This window comes from Ambystoma mexicanum, chromosome 13 (genome assembly GCF_040938575.1).
Source record: "Ambystoma mexicanum isolate Mex_15411 chromosome 13, UKY_AmexF1_1, whole genome shotgun sequence".
Classification (NCBI taxonomy): domain Eukaryota; kingdom Metazoa; phylum Chordata; class Amphibia; order Caudata; family Ambystomatidae; genus Ambystoma; species Ambystoma mexicanum.
The window spans coordinates 666,153,484-666,169,768 of record NC_090938.1 but is presented as its reverse complement, the minus strand read 5'-3'; the positions used below and the strand labels follow the sequence as shown (position 1 = coordinate 666,169,768).

The following is a 16,285-nucleotide window of genomic DNA, read 5'->3' as shown; positions in this document are numbered from 1 at the left end:
CTGGCGAAGAATTCACACAGGGGTGCCCTATGCCACTAGCAGCTGGGCATCTAGCATAGAACGCACACGGACACACCCAGTGAAGCCTGTCACTGGAGTAGGGATATTGTCTCCTCTAAACAGTGTCCTCGACCCAGTTACTCGAACTGACAAACCTTTGCCATAGCTGCTTGGGAGTTCTTGGAGCGCGGTGTACATACTCGGACTGGCCTACAGATCAGTGCATGTAGTTCATGCTCAAAATGCTAGTGTGGGTCAGTTACTCGAACTGACAAACCTTTGCCATAGCTGCTTGGGAGTTCCTGGAGCGCTGTGTACATACTCGGACTGGCCTACAGACCAGTGCCTGAAATTCATGCTCAAAATGCTAGTGTGGGTCAGTTACTTAAACTGACAAACCTTTGCCATAGCTGCTTGGGAGTTCCTGGAGCGCTGTGTACATACTCGGACTGGCCTACAGATCAGTGCCTGAAGTTCATGCTCAAAATGCTAGTGTGGGTCAGTTACTTAAACTGACAAACCTTTGCCATAGGTGCTTGGGAGTTGCTGGAGAGCTGTATACATACTCAGACTGGCCTACAGGGAAATGCCGAAGTTTAGGCCCAACATGCAGTGTCGGCCAGTTACTTAAACTGACATATCTTTGCCATAGCTGCTTGGGAGTTGCTGGAGAGCTGTGACATGCTCGGACTGGCCTACAGGGCAATGCTTGAAGTTCAGGTCGAACATGCTAGTGCGGGACAGTTAGTTAAACTGACATTTCTTTGCCATAGCTCCCTGGAAGTTGCTGGAGAGCTGTGTACATGCTCGGACTGGCCTACAGGGAAATGCCGAAGTTTAGGCACAACATGCTAGTGTCAGCCAGTTACTCAAACTGACATACCTTTTGCCATAGCTGCTTGGGAGTTGCTGGAGAGCTGTGCACATGCTCGGACTGGCCTACAGAGCAATGCTTGAAGCTCAGGTCGAACATGCTAGTGTGGGCCAGTGACTTAAACTGACATATTTTTGCCATAGCTGCCTGGGAGTTGCTGGAGAGCTGTGTACATGCTTGGACTGGCCTACAGGGAAATGCCTGAAGTTTAGGCCCAACATGCGAGTGTCGGCCAGTTAGTCAAACTGACCTACCTTTTGCCATAGCTTCTTGGGAGTTGCTGGAGAGCTGTGTACATGCTCGGACTGGCCTACAGGGGGAATGCCTGAAGTTCAGGACCAACATGCTAGTGTGAGCCTCGAACTCGAACTGTCAAACCACTGCCATAGCTGCTTGGGAGTAGCTGGAGAGCTGTGTCCATACATGGACTGGCCTACAGGGAAATGCCGAAGTTTAGGCCCAACATGCCAGTGTGGGCCAGTTACTCAAACTGACATACCTTTTGCCATAGCTGCTTGGGAGTTGCTGAAGAGCTGTGTACATGCTCGGACTGGCCTACAGGGCAATGCTTGAAGTTCAGGTCCAACATGCTAGTGTGGGCCAGGTACTTAAACTGACATATCTTTGCCATAGCTGCCTGGGAGTTGCGGGAGAGCTGTGTCCTGCTCGGACTGGCCTACAGGGGGAATGCCTGAAGTTCAGACCAACATGCTAGCGTGGGCCATTTACTTAAACTGACATATCTTTGCCATAGATCCCTGGGAGTTGCTGGAGAGCTGTGTACATGCTCGGACTGGCCTACAGGGGGAATGCCTGAAGTTCAGGGCCAACATGCTAGTGTGGGCCTCGAACTCGAACTGACGAACCTTTGCCATAGTTGCTTGGGAGTTGCTGGAGAGCTGTGTACATGCTCGGACTGGCCTACAGGGGGAATGCCTGAAGTTCAGGACCAACATGCGAGTGTGGGCCTCGAACTCGAACTGACGAACCTTTGCCATAGTTGCTTGGGAGTTGCTGGAGAGCTGTGTACATGCTCGGACTGGCCTACAGATCAGTGCCTCAAGTGCATGCTCAAAATGCTAGTGTGGGTCAGTTACTCGAACTGACAATCCTTTGCCACAGCTGCTTGGGAGTTGCTGGAGAGCTGTGTACATACTCAGACTGGCCTACAGATCAATGTCTGAAGTTCATGCTCAAAATGCTACTGTGGGTCATTTACTCGAACTGACAAACCTTTGCCATAGGTGTTTGGGAGTTGCTGGAGAGCTGTGTACATGCTCGGACTGGCCTACAGGGCAATGCTTGAAGTTCAGGTCCAACATGCTAGTGTGGGCCTGTTACTTACACTGACATATCTTTGCCATAGATGCCTGGGAATTGCTGGAGAGCTGTGTTCATGCTCGGACTGGCCTACAGGGGGAATGCCTGAAGTTTAGGCGCAACATGCTAGTGTGGGCCAACTTTTGGGTAAAAGTGGGCCCGTTTTTTGGCCAAAGTGGGTTGTTTTGATGAGCCACCCCACTGTGCAGTTCGTATGCTTGACCAGCTTTGCTGAATAAATAAACTGCACAATTTGCAGCACTTTTGCCCCCCCCCCCCCCCGCTCCCTGGGTACACCTCACAGAGCCAGTGAGCGAATTGCCCTGTGTGACTGTGGGCCACTGTTTCAATCCCCCCTGGCTGTGGCGCGGGGCCTCGGCCCCTTCCCAGAGCGCTGCCCCTCTCCTTGGTGCGCTCACACCCGTCGCTGCGTGCAACCAAGCTTCAGACGCTGCCTGCCTCTGCAATTGCCGCGTTCACAGGCCGTCTGGGCCTGGCTGCCTCACGAAGATTTATGAAGCCGCAGTCATAAACTGCATCGAGAGATTCTGCTTATGATAATTCCTGCTGCCGCTTCATAGATCGAATCTGGAAGCACGGGCGCCCCTTCCTTCCCACACACAACCGCGGGCGAGGGGGTGCCCCCTTCTAGCCCAAGGGGGGCCGCGGCCGGTTCGGAATTGGGCCCCATTGGATCTGATCGCGAAGGAGGGGGACCCCGCCAGGCGCACCTGCTTTCCAGACCACCGGAGATGGTTCCAGCAGCGAAGCCGGTTTTCCGCGGGAGCGACGGCGTGCCGGTGGGCGAGCAGAAGGCGCGAGGGAGAACGTGAATGCCCGTTTCACGTGCCACCCCCAGGGAGAGGGGGCCCCTCATACAGGTAAGAGGTGCAAGGAAGGGCTGGCACACCCCCAAGCCTGGCGGCGCTTCAGACTGTGTGAATCCCGCGGGCTGCCCGTGGGCCGCCTTCCCTGCATATTGGCATTTTCATGCACGAGGCGCTCTCGATTGGAAAGCGGCCACCCCTGCTTGGCGCTGCGTGCCTCCTCGGCTGTCAGTGCCCATGCCGGCTCAACACTGCACAGCGCCCGGCTGGCAGCACCCATCCGTGCACGCACACCACTAACACATCCCACCCGCCGCATGCCTTCCCGACCCTCACCACACGCAGTGCATCAATTTCTGCTCCACACTGCACCCCTCCCATCTCCACTGTGCGAGCAACACTCTTCCCTCCACACTGCATCCCTTCCCAACTGTCATTCTGACAGCATGCCATTTTTGCCTCCCTGACTCTGCGCACCCACAGTGCATCCAACCCTGCACAGCACTGCATTCAACCCCAATTCCCCCACTCTAGAAAACATCGATCCCTGCCAAGGATCCACGCACGTGGTAGCAGAGTGCAGTATAACATCCAATTACAAAGCCGAGCCAGCCCCCACCGTGGTCCCCCACCTGGTAACATTTGGAAAGTATCCATCCCTGCTCCACACTGCATGCCACCCAAGTTCTCGCCACTCATAGGGCATCCATCCCTCCTAAACACTGCATGCCACCCCAGTTCCCACCACTCTCCGGGCATCCATCCCTGATCATTACTGCATGCCACCCAGTTCTCGCCACTGCTACGGCATCCATCCCTGATCAATACTGCATGCCACCCCAGTTCTCGCCACCCCTAGGGCATCCATCCCTGATCAGTACAGCATGCCACCCCAGTTCTCGCCCCTCCTAGGGCATCCATCCCTGATCAGTACAGCATGCCACCCCAGTTCTCGCCACTCCTACGGCACCCATCCCTGATCAATACTGCATGCCACCCCAGTTCTCGCCACTCCTAGGGCCTCCATCCCTGGTCAACACTGCATGCCACCCCAGTTCTCGCCACTCCTAGGGCATCCATCCCTGATCAATACTGCATGCCACCCCAGTTCTCGCCACTCCTAGGGCCTCCATCCCTGGTCAACACTGCATGCCACCCCAGTTCTCGCCACTCCTAGGGCACCCATCCCTGCTCAACACTGCATGGCACCCCAGTTCTCGCCACTGCTAGGGCCTCCAACCCTGCTCAACACTCCATGCCACCCCAGTTCTCGCCACTCCTAGGGCATCCATCCCTGATCAATACTGCATGCCACCCCACTTCTCGCCACTCCTAGGGCATCCATCCCTGCTCAACACTGCATGCCACCCCAGTTCCCACCACTCACAGGGCATCCATCCCTGCTCACCACTGCATGCCACCCCACTTCTCGCCACTCCTAGGGCATCCATCCCTGCTCAACACTGCATGCCACCCTAGTTCCCACCACTCACAGGGCATCCATCCCTGCTCACCACTGCATGCCACCCCAGTTCTCGCCACTCCTAGGGCACCCATCCCTGCTCAACACTGCATGGCACCCCAGTTCTCGCCACTCCTAGGGCATCCATCCCTGATCAATACTGCATGCCACCCCACTTCTCGCCACTCCTAGGGCATCCATCCCTGCTCAACACTGCATGCCACCCCAGTTCCCACCACTCACAGGGCATCCATCCCTGCTCACCACTGCATGCCACCCCAGTTCTCGCCACTCCTAGGGCACCCATCCCTGCTCAACACTGCATGGCACCCCAGTTCCCACCACTCCCAGGGCATCCATCCCTCCTAAACACTGCATGCCACCCCAGTTCTTGCCACTCCTAGGGCATCCATCCCTGCTGAACACTGCATGCCACCCCAGTTCTCGCCACTCCTAGGGCATCCATCCCTGCTGAACACTGCATGCCACACTAGTTCTCGCCACTCCTAGGGCATCAATCGCTGCTCAACCCTGAATGCCACTCAAGTTCTCACCACTCCCAGGGCATCCATCCCTCTTAAACATTGCATGCCACCCCAGTTCTCGCCACTCCTAGGGCATCCATCCCTGCTGAACACTGCATGCCACCCCAGTTCCCACCACTCACAGGGCATCCATCCCTGCTCACCACTGCATGCCACCCCAGTTCTCGCCACTCCTAGGGCATCCATTCCGCCTAAACACTGCATGTCACCACAGTTCTCGTCACTCCTAGTGCATCCATCCCTGGGCAACACTGCATGCCACCCAAGTTCTCACCACTCACAGGGCATCCATCCGTCCTAAACACTGCATGCCACCCCAGCTCTCGCCACTCCTAGAGCATCCATCCCTGCTCAACACTGCATGCCACCCCAGTTCCCACCACTCACAGGGCATCCATCCCTGCTCAACACTGCATGCCACCCCACTTCTCGCCACTCCTAGGGCATCCATCCCTCTTAAACATTGCATGCCACCCCAGTTCTCGCCACTCCTAGGGCCTCCATCACTGGTCAACACTGCATGCCACCCCAGTCCCCACCACTCCTAGGGCCTGCATCCCTCCCCAACCCTGCATGCCACCCCAGTCCCCACCACTCCCAGGGTATCCATCCCTCCTAAACACTGCATGCCACCCCAGTTCTTGCCACTCCTAGGGCATCCATCCCTGCTGAACACTGCATGCCACCCCAGTTCTCGCCACTCCTAGGGCATCCATCCCTGCTGAACACTACATGTCACCTCAGTTCTCGCCACTCCTAGGGCATCCATCCCTGCTCAACCCTGCATGCCACCCAAGTTCTCACCACTCCCAGGGCATCCATCCCTCCTAAACACTGCATGCCACCCCAGTTCTCGCCACTCCTAAGGCATCCATCCCTGCTCAACACTGCATGCCACCCCACTTCTCGTCACTCCTGGTGCATCCATCCCTGGGCAACACTGCATGCCACCCCCGTTCTCGCCACTCCTAGGGCATCTATCCCTGCTCAACACTGCATGCCACCCCAGTTCTCGCCACTCCTAAGGCATCCATCCCTGGGCAACACTGCATGCCACCTCAGTTCTCGCCACTGCTAGGGCATCCATCCCTGCTCAACACTGCATGCCACCCCAGTTCTCGCCTCTCCTAGGGCATCCATCCCTCCTAAACACTGCATGCCACCCCAGTTCTCGCCTCTCCTAGGGCACCCATCCCTCCTAAACACTGCATGCCACTACAGTTCTAACACCCCTGTTCCCACCACTCCTATGGCATCCAATCCTGCTCCATTCACACAAGAATCCCTGACCCTCGCCGTTCGCAGAGAACCATTCCCTGCCCAACAGTGCATACGGCCTTGACTCAAAACAGGCCTTCCCGTCTCTCACCACTCGAAAGCCCCCACTGCTGCTCAACACTGCACACCCCTCCCCCCACCGCCTGGATTGTCCCCACAAACCCTTGCTCTTCGCCGTGTGCTTCCTTGCCTCTTATTGGTGCAGGATCCCGACTGATCCCTAATCTGCTTAGTGGAGGATCATCTTGGATGTAAGGGGTCCTTCTGAGCCAAGTTGTCTTCTGGGCCCTGTCTGATTCGGATGAAACCGATTGTTCACTTGGTGCACTGTGCTGAGCCTGCCTCACCCACAATTACATGGCATTGGATGCCTCAAATGAGTGCAGTGTTGAGACGTGGGTCAGATCCATGGAAGCGTTTGTGTGCCACCTGGGCGCATAGTGCAATAGCTATGTGATTTCCAACATAAAAGACTTCAGAGTAAAGGGTCCCGCTGTGCGGTGGATGCCAGCAACAGAAAAGAGATCCTCTTTGGGGCAGGACAGGAAAAGGTCTGGAAAGCAGGTCCTACTCGGGTCCTCAATGGTCAGAGTCAGAATCCAAATAGCACAAATGGTGTTACTGTCCTTATCCATCAGCTATTCCATGTTTCTCTAAATCTCAACGTATCTACTGTTTTCATGGACTGCCTTAATAAGCAGTGGAAGGTGTAATGAAGGCCTGGGATCAGACACAGACACAATGGATACAAGTTTCAAAAACCTTTATTGGGTATTTTGGTTGGGCTGGTAGAATGGGAGTAGTCTCGACCATTAAACAAATAACACAACAAGTCCAAGTCAGTCTAGTCAACATAAAAAGGCCTATACTAAAAAAACCAACCTTGCCCTCCTTCTCAAAATGACAAATGTGTTAAGAGAATACAAAAGGAAAATAGGGTCTCAAAAGAAGAAATGTCAGAATGTTTTAAAACAACTCCCTTCCCCATTTTCAGCACCACAGGTTCTAGAGAGTTTCTTAAAAAGGACAGGTGGATGGCACAGTTCTATCAGTCTTGAACACTTTGGCTTACTGGTACAATTCATTGTTTCAGGCTTGGGCTTCAAGCTTCTGGTAGTTCAATCACTTCCTTAGGCTTCATTCGCCTTGTCATAAATACACAGTTCTACTTTGGACCCTTAATTTCCCACAATTCAAAGCAGGCTTCCCTCTGCCGGGCTCAAGCCTGTCTATTCACCTTTTCAACTTATTGCACCCAGTTCTGCACAGGCTTCCCTCGAGACGGGCTCGAGCTTGTCTATCTCTTTTTTGGGGTTCCCTTCCCCACATTTTGTCTTACGTGTCTTTTCCCTGTGGAAGACTTTCGAAACTGCAAGGACGTTGCATAGACCTCTGCATTGCCACTTTGACCTCTCTTTAAACAATTCTACAATCCACCATCTTTCTCATCTTGCAACACCATTGCCTTTTGGTACTTGTAGCTTTTTATTCTCTTTAGTTTGCCCTCTTGGCCTCTTTCAAAGTTCATATACTTTCCCCTCTAGGCATATTCAGAGTTCTTATACTTTGCTTTTCACCTATTCAACTTTCTTTTGGGATTGCAGTTACTTTCTTGTCGTTGATTCCCGTTGTAATACACTTCAACTCAGAACATTTCACAGAGACTTTCGAATGTGTGATTTCCCCCTGCAGGACCACTCTGTTACTTTGTATCCTTTCCTTTTACAATTCAGCAATTTTCCTTTCCATTACGCGTTTTACCTGCACACACGCAGCCTTCAACTTTTGGGTTACAGTTACTTTCAATTTTAACACAAACAGGCTTTTGTTACCTTCGATAACTCGCTGGTGATGTTAATTGGTCTTCTTTCGTCAATGTCTTTCATGCAGCGGTCAAGGCTGTTACCATCGCCCCTATGCTCCTCCACAACTCTGCCATTTACCCAGGAGGGTGACGGGCTGCTTCCAAGCACCTTGAAGGTTTCTCTCTTCTCACTCAGTTTGTCTTAGAACACTTAGGGCTTCCCGAAAGTGTAGAATTCTCGCCTGGCTCTCTCTCTATCTTTTTCCACTGTCGATCAGCCCCTTGGCCTTCCAACCACCATAGCCTGGATCGCCTCAGCCCCGAAAGAGCTGTTCCTTCTCGTACACAGCCTCGCTCAGAGTGAGCCTGTGCGTGCCACCTTTTATCCTGCCAGGGAGTGTTAACAAGTGGCAGGTGTGTATAGTTAAGATTTCGTGCCTGTCTCTGGCTGGCTTCATTACAGGGACAGAGCCATTGCAAGTCAGTAGAGGTAGTCTTTCTGGTCTCATTCCTCATCTTCCTCGGCTCAGTAGTTTTGTAATGTAAAGTGGGGAGGAATTATAGGAGCTTTAGTTTCCCATGAAATAAGTAGGGATAGGGGTTAGCTGGGTTGTGGAAAAAGGGGGGTACAATGTCTCACCATTGGGTGCTTTTCCCCCACCCCCCAAGACCCCTACCCAGGTGATCCTCCCTCGCTTGTCCACCCCCACGGTCGGGATCCAAAAGCAATGTCCTTTCCCTGGCCACCTGAGTACGGGATCCCCGGGGACTAGGTTGTGAAACGGGATCCGGTCATTTTTTGGAATGCATTTTTTCGAAATGCACTTATCTCGAAAACATTTAATCGAAAATATTTTTTTGAATGTATTATTTTGTATTTAATACTTTTTTGGGGGTTTTGTAAGTAAAAAAAAGTGTTAAAAAAATGCGGGTTTGGGGGAGTGCCCCCATTAAAAAAAAAATGTGATTCTTTTTTTCGACAAAATGTTTTCGAGATAATGGTATTTGAAAAAATGTCATCCGAAAATACTCACTATAAACCTTGTGAAACGCCTTCTGGTTTTTCAGAAAGAGCATTGGCTGTCTTGTGCAAAATCCAGTGAGAGACGAGTTCCTTGCCCGAGTCGTAAGAAAGCCGCCACTTAATCCGGCGATGTGTCCCCAACCAATGAAGCTTGTTCTATACCGCCAACTTATTTTCAAGGGAGGAACACAACATATTATCTTCATGAATTGCATCTATTTTAGAGGAAAAGGAAGCACCAGAAAATGTCCTGCATATGACGCTTCACCAATCCCGGCGAAAGAAGAAGCTAAAAAAAGCAGATGGGGACTATGACATTTCCAAATACTGCAAGGCTACCTTGGTAGTCCTCATCGCCGCATGCCCACATCACAAGACGTTGAGAAAGTATCCTGCGGATTTTTGGCCCTATTTTCCAATCCTTCTAAACAGAGACCCCCAAGAACCTTTGCAAGCAAATTCTCTCTGTAATCTCTCTGCGGGCAGGACACTGAGATATTTGACTCCTGTAAAATATGAGCTCTTAAACATAACGGTGAGCACAGGTTTACCCAGGTGTGGTTAATTTACAAACCTACATCATCATAAAGTGTACCAAGGCTTAAAAATGGTGTTCTGTACATTTCCTACCGCAGGGGCCTGCAAGCAGTCACTCGCCGGATGTTTTAGACTGTAGTCCTAAACATCTGGGTTGCAGACCTCCGTAGGAGTCGCATGTTTTTTGTTTTCGTTTCGCATGCTGCAACCCCGTTTTGGAGAATAAGGACAAGCAGGCACCCTGTGCCAGGGCTGCGTCCTCCATGAGTCCAGATGCTTCCTGGAATCCTGAACTGCACAGCACTTCTCCCTTATTCTGGCCAGCCCTCTGTGTAGCACCCTACTGCGTCTTCCCATTTTCAATATCTAAATCCTCCCATTTGATTGAATGGAATTTTATGACACCCCTAACCAACTACAATATCCAGAGAATTTCAGGTGAGTAATTCCTCATACATGATCCAAAATAAGAGTGCTTCAATCTGATTGGCTAGGGTTGGAGCAGGACAAGGAGAGGTGAGGGGCACACAGAGTGGTCTTAAACTTGGATTTCAGTTTAAATTGGCCAAGAGAAGGCCCTCTGATCTTGGCTGGGTGCCGCCAAGAGTGCCTTCATATCCAACATGACTATATGGACCATGTGGAGTAGTTCTGGGAAACACCCAGACACTTCCTTGAACATGAGGTTAATCTGGATGTTATTGGTGTCCATCTGGCATAATCATTATACCAATTGATTGTATATTCATTAAACAGAAGTTGTGACCATAAGGACCCTGACAATGTGAATTATTTAGGCAGCTTTATTCCCGAGCTTCTGACTTATTTTATTGATTTTAATCTGGAACTGCCTGGTGGTTATGACATATACTATGTAAAAGGCAACGCCTGCTACTGTATTTTTGAAAATGGAGGGTGTTTTCAGAAATATGTAAATACCTGCCCCAGGTTCTCAATGTTAAACATGTTGCAATGTTCGCCACGATTCTTAACTCTTCACCACTGCGTATAGACCCTCCAGTCCAAGGATGCTCTCGGATGTAAAGGCCCTTTAACCTAGGACTGCCTCTGCTCCCTGTTATCTCTACTTCTGTTCAGAGGGACAAACACACTGTGACAACTAGTGCTGATGGGACATTTCTGTGCATAAAGGCTCATGGTCCGGGCCATTGCAAGGCTATCTCGCGGTCAGAACGACACAGAATGTGTTGCAACGCTGGGGCAGAAGGATTTCATTGGCCTTTGCAAGAACATCTGTAATGCAAGCTCCTTAACAGTGATTGGCTGTTATTGGGGCTACCACCACCCCAAACAGGACCGTGTCACCTCAGTAGACCCCAAAACTGTGGTGCTCATGTAGAAGTCTCTGCGAGGACTCTGAGCAGCCAACAATGCGGAGCTTACTCTGGAGGAATCTAAAGTTCTAGCTTTGAAAATTGAGCGTCTATCCTGAAGCAAGACAGCACATATCTACTCCTGAACCAATCACCTGAACGCATTCATGGAATTCATGGAACGGATGAACTGTGCCTTGGGTCTGGCTATTGCTCTCTCTCTCTCTCTGTTCCTCTTCCTTTATCTCCAGCGGATTTGAGTTGGAACCCCCAGATACCACCTGGAGCAGAATGCCAAGGCATTCCACTTGATCTCAAACTAGGCCCGAAGTTCATGGCCTGTTCTTTCCTCCCGCAGTGGATTACGAGCCAAGATACGATAATCACAGTGATCATTACATAACTACACATACAACTGGAAATGATAATCCACCAGACTCGTGGTTCCTCCCTGCAGCGAATAAAGAGAACATGTTCTATTTATGTCTGTCTATATCATAGTGTTCCAAAGGTGTCGCACGTCAATTTCACAAGTAGGCTACGTCCTCATTTGTCTCCTTCAGCACATGTCGAAATACAAAACAATCAGAGAACAGCGACCTGAGGCTATTTCAACCTCACAGCCCTGTTCATGTACAATTGGTTATTTATAACATGCTTAATACCTAGAGGTTTCTAAGCACAGACCCAGGAATCGAACCTTTGTTGCTCCGTGTCGTTGCTTCCAAGGCGAGCATGTTGCCCCTGAGCTATCCTCCCGAGACAAATACCAGTTGGAGGTTGATCAGCCCGTATTTTCTAGCAGTGGGCGGTGACATTTTATGAATGAATACACCAAAGGCCTTTTTGCTTCAGTCCTTGGGGAGGCTGCTGCTTAATGGAAGCCCCCTTTGCATTGCACTGAAACGGTAGCATCCCGCCACACTCCCATTGAGGGAGTCTGAAAATGATGCTTCCAGTAGGGAAACGAGGACAAGTACTCAAAAAGCCAGGGTCACAGCGGGCAACCAGGAAACCACCCAATGGGATGACCTTATGAGTCGGATGCTGACATGTCCCACTCCTGAAGAAAGTGGCAGCGGATGGGCTTTGTAGGAAAGTCGGTGGAAGGCCAACGAAGCAGCACGCGGATTAAGAAGGGTGCTAGGGCATTCTCCTTTCCCGGAAACCGAGTATTGCAGCAAGTTCCCCTAGAAATGGGTGTCACAGATTCAATATGCCTTGCATTTGCCTCTGCCATGGATGAGCCCAGGGGATAGTCGTGAAGAGCGAAGCAAGTGCTGTCTGTTGGGTTCAATGGATAGCTGCAGGAGCCCCTCAGTGGCAGATAGACAATGCTGGGCAGTGACTGTATTCCCCATCTTCTGCCAAATAAAGGGTCCATAGATTCTGAAATGGAGTTGCCATCTCGGTGCCCGCCATGAAGATGTCAGGAGAATATCCAGCTTGTCTGCCTGGCGGAAGTGCAGGAGTCATCCCTACTTGCGTTGTGTGCCATTTGGTATAGTGTGATTTGTCTCTCCGGTGAGGAGGATTGGCCTTTCTTAAACATTATGTACATTCCGAATGAAACAGCGAGCAGGTTGTCGTTTAGATGGAGGTAACGACAGTGGTGGGACACTTCATGAGTGGTAAGCCCTCCTGCAGAAAGGCAGTCCAACAGCAAGAGCTAAAGGAACCTCATTGCTATAGGCAAATGGAGTCACTGCCAGCCCCGGTTCCAGATTATCGCGTACCTAACACTGTAGCGATTGTTCGGAAACTGCTTTCGAGCGAACGGTTTGCCCTGCCACATGGGAACGATGAGCCACTGCCTTGTTTGATGATATATGTTATTTGTTATTTGTATAGCGCCTACTGCCATTGTTATGGCTTCGAAGCACTGTGGGTAGACTGTGCAAATATGAAAATAAAAAGAGCATTACATTGCATGTAAACTGTAATTGGGTGACTATTCAATTACTATGTGTAGTTGTGTGCATGGGGCAATCTAGAAACTGAGAGTAAACGGTGTACTGCAACCTGTTACTATCTTATAAACTAGCCGTGCTTTCAGAAATGCTTTGGAGGAACTGCGTGCTGGTGTTTTACTCTGCATACCATACTATATTACTGCTGTACAGTTATACTATCGGAAATGCTGTGTACCTTCCTAGTAATATAGTCTATTGCAACAATAAGGACTGTGATCCTTATAACTCCGGAAGCCACTGATGAGGTTCATCGGTACGGTGGGATATGCCACTGGTGTCAGTTTGCTTGTGGGTGTTGTGAAGGCATCATGAAGCAAGACACAGACAACAGATTCTGAATTAAAATAAAACACTTTAGTAACTTAAATGTCAGGATGGAAAAAGACCTAACCTGCCTTATGCTAAGGTGGGATTTCCCTACCTAAATGAAACTAAGGAATGTTTGAGTCAAAGAGTTCAATTTAAGAATCTCTGTGTCCAAAACCTACACTTCGCCTCACAAGTAATCTATGCAATGTGTAGGGATGTCAGCAACCAAAAGAAACAGTCTCCAACAGCTTCTTCCAGCTCGCAGCTTCCTTTCATCTCCCTTCCCCAAGTATTAGACAGTTCCAACAAAAGTCTCAAAATGACCTTTCTTAACTTCAGGATGATACAGTTTTAACTGATACTCGGGGTTCCATTCCCAAAGTTCCAAGTAACACAGTTCCAAACACAAAAGAACCTTGAGACTCCGTTCCTCAAGTCAGCAAATATTTCAAGACTCATGGTTCGCTTCCCCAAGAATTATTTTCAGCATCGCAAACATATCCTCTCTCTTCTTATAGTTCCTTGCCACACTTGCACCCTGTTTTTATGGTTAGTTTTCATGTAAATATCTTGACTGTGTTGTATTAAACTTCGGGGTTCCAATGAATTCTGCTTTCAATGTATATTTCTGTTATATGCAATTTTCACACAATGGGCCTCATTCCGAGTATGGCGGTAAGGGATAGCGGCCACCGGTAACGAGACCGGTGGCGGTGATCCCTTACCGCCATACTCTGAGTTCCCTTTGCGCCCTCGCCCTTAACGCCTGCTTTGAGCAGGTGTTAAAGTCGAGGGCGCAAAGGGGCCTCCAAGCCAATAACGGTGACCGTAATGAACGGTCACCGTTATTTGCATCTTCCCCATTCCCATTGAGCCCTATGGGGGCTCATTTGGGAATGGGGAAGAGCCTTGGTGAATGGGGAATTACCGCCCCGCCAACCTTGGAATGGGGCGGTAATTCCGCCATCCACCAAGGCGCTGCCGGTCCGGCGTCAACCAAGGCGTTAATAGCGCCATTGGTTATCGCCGTACTCGGAATGAGGCCCAATGTGTGTTATCCAATATGCCCCTCTTTGGTTCAATGTTAAAGTTCAATTCACTTTAGAATTCAGCATACAATGGTTTTATTTGAATTAAAGTTTTGTTTGTTTTAGAGGTCAGCATACAGTGGTTTTACTTGGATTACACTTTTGTTAGTTTTAGAGTTCAGCATACAGTGGTTTTACTTTTATTAAAGTTTTGTTAGTTTTACAGTTCAGCATACAGTGGTCTTACATGAATTTTAAAGTTTTGTTCACTTAACTCAGTATGTAACAGTTCTGCTTATTTGTCAAGTTTTCATTCAGTTTGGTATTCTATAGACATGGGTTGCACTCATAACTTACTTTCAGTTTAACCCGTTGCTTAATATTCCTTCAGTTTGATTTAAACGAAATTCCCAGTACTCTGAGACTTTGGAAAACGTGTTTCCTCAAACACGGGACCACTCCGATACAAAGTATTCCTCTAGAATAGAAAAGTTCAAACGCTAGCGCACCGTGTTTCTCATTTGCTAGAAACTCACTGGTCATTTTCAAAGGTTTCCCAGCAGCGAGGATCACACAGCCTGCTGCTTTCCTTGTTAGGGTTCCAATTCCTGCCCCTCAGGCACTCCTGCGTCGACCTCTTAATACAGGGGAACGAACAGCTTGAACACAAGGGAAAGGGACAGCCTCTCCACATGTCTCCCTTCGCAGTGTTAAGTCTGCTCCACTGAGCCCCAGCCCCATGCCACACTTCCAAAGACCGTCTCTCTCTGCAGACCTCAGCGTCACGGTGTGTTTCTCAAATAAGGTTCCCTGCTACTTGCACCGGCCTCCCTGCTGCTTCTCCTGTCGCTCTCCTTGCTGCTGGGCTGGTCGCCTTTTATACACCTGCAGCCCTTTGACAGGCTGCAGGTGTGGTTGTCCAATTAGCCCTGCCCGACCACAATCAAAGGGACATGCCTGACCCTCACAACTCTTAGCAGGCATCTTCCTCGGCCCAGTACCAGAGTGGTGAAAGAGTGTAGTCTTTGTTGTTATTAGTGCCTCTTCTTTGTCTCAGTACTAGAGTGGTGAGAGTGTGGGGTGTTCATTACTTTCAGTCTCCTCTTCCACATCTCAGTACTGTCAAGTGTCACATGTGGGAAAATAAGGAGAGCTGACTTACAATGGTCCAAAAAGGTTGAGGGAGGGTTGGGTTATCTGTCAATAGGAAAAGGGGAATATCATGTCTCGTGCATCGTATCCTTAATCGTCTTCACCCTTTTTCTGGCTCATCTGGACTGGTGGTATCTTCCGTTACTTTCTAGGCCAGTGGGACATGGGTAACAATATCCTATAATTGCCTCTGGCATAGAGGACTCTTCCTGGAAGGGAAATGTTGAATACTGCATCTCGCCTGAGAACATCTCATTCACAATCCCCAAGAACCCCCACCCAGGGGATCCTCCCTCGCTTCTCCACCCCCAGGTTCAGGGTCCAAAAGCAATGGCTTTTCCCAGGCCACCTGCACAGAGGATCCAAGGCGGGTAGATGAGAGGATGCCCTCAGGTTTCTCACATAGTACTGTTTGGTGTCATGCACATGTAGAGCACGTAGAATCGTACATGTTGAAAACTGTTTTCCAGCCTGGCCAAAAGAAGTTATGTGGAAGTAGATCCCTGCAGCGGGCTGGTCATGGTGCGCTTCATGATTTCTGCTCTTTCTGCACACTCTGGGCTTATCACTTTCATGAACCTCAGCATTGCATCGCCACTAGAGAAGGGGCGAGCAAGAAACAGCCTGGATTCCCCCCTTCTTGGGATGTGCTAAGAAATCACTGAAACAAATAGATATTTGTTCTGGTGCAAACAGAAGGGGAGCAGTGCAATATGCCTCCTTAATGTCATGGTGTCATGAAAGAGCACCGGATCTGATGTGGATTTTAGGACAGTTGCAACTAACCTAAATGTAACCAGCATTGTCAATAGTTTAGG

General features: G+C 49.9%; 1 protein-coding gene across 13 annotated transcripts in view; it reads left to right on the top strand.

Annotated features, from left to right (window-relative positions):
• SRCIN1 (SRC kinase signaling inhibitor 1) overlaps positions 1-16,285 on the top strand; it is a 1,709,922-nt gene that overhangs the window by 542,306 nt on the left and 1,151,331 nt on the right. Inside the window, exon 1 of one of the 13 annotated variants that reach the window (XM_069634675.1) lies at positions 2,687-3,075. The exons of the other annotated variants lie outside the window; for them this stretch is intronic. The gene's annotated coding sequence lies outside the window, so the exon portion shown is untranslated. Of the gene's footprint in view, positions 1-2,686; positions 3,076-16,285 lie in introns of those variants that run through there. 13 annotated transcript variants of the gene reach the window in all.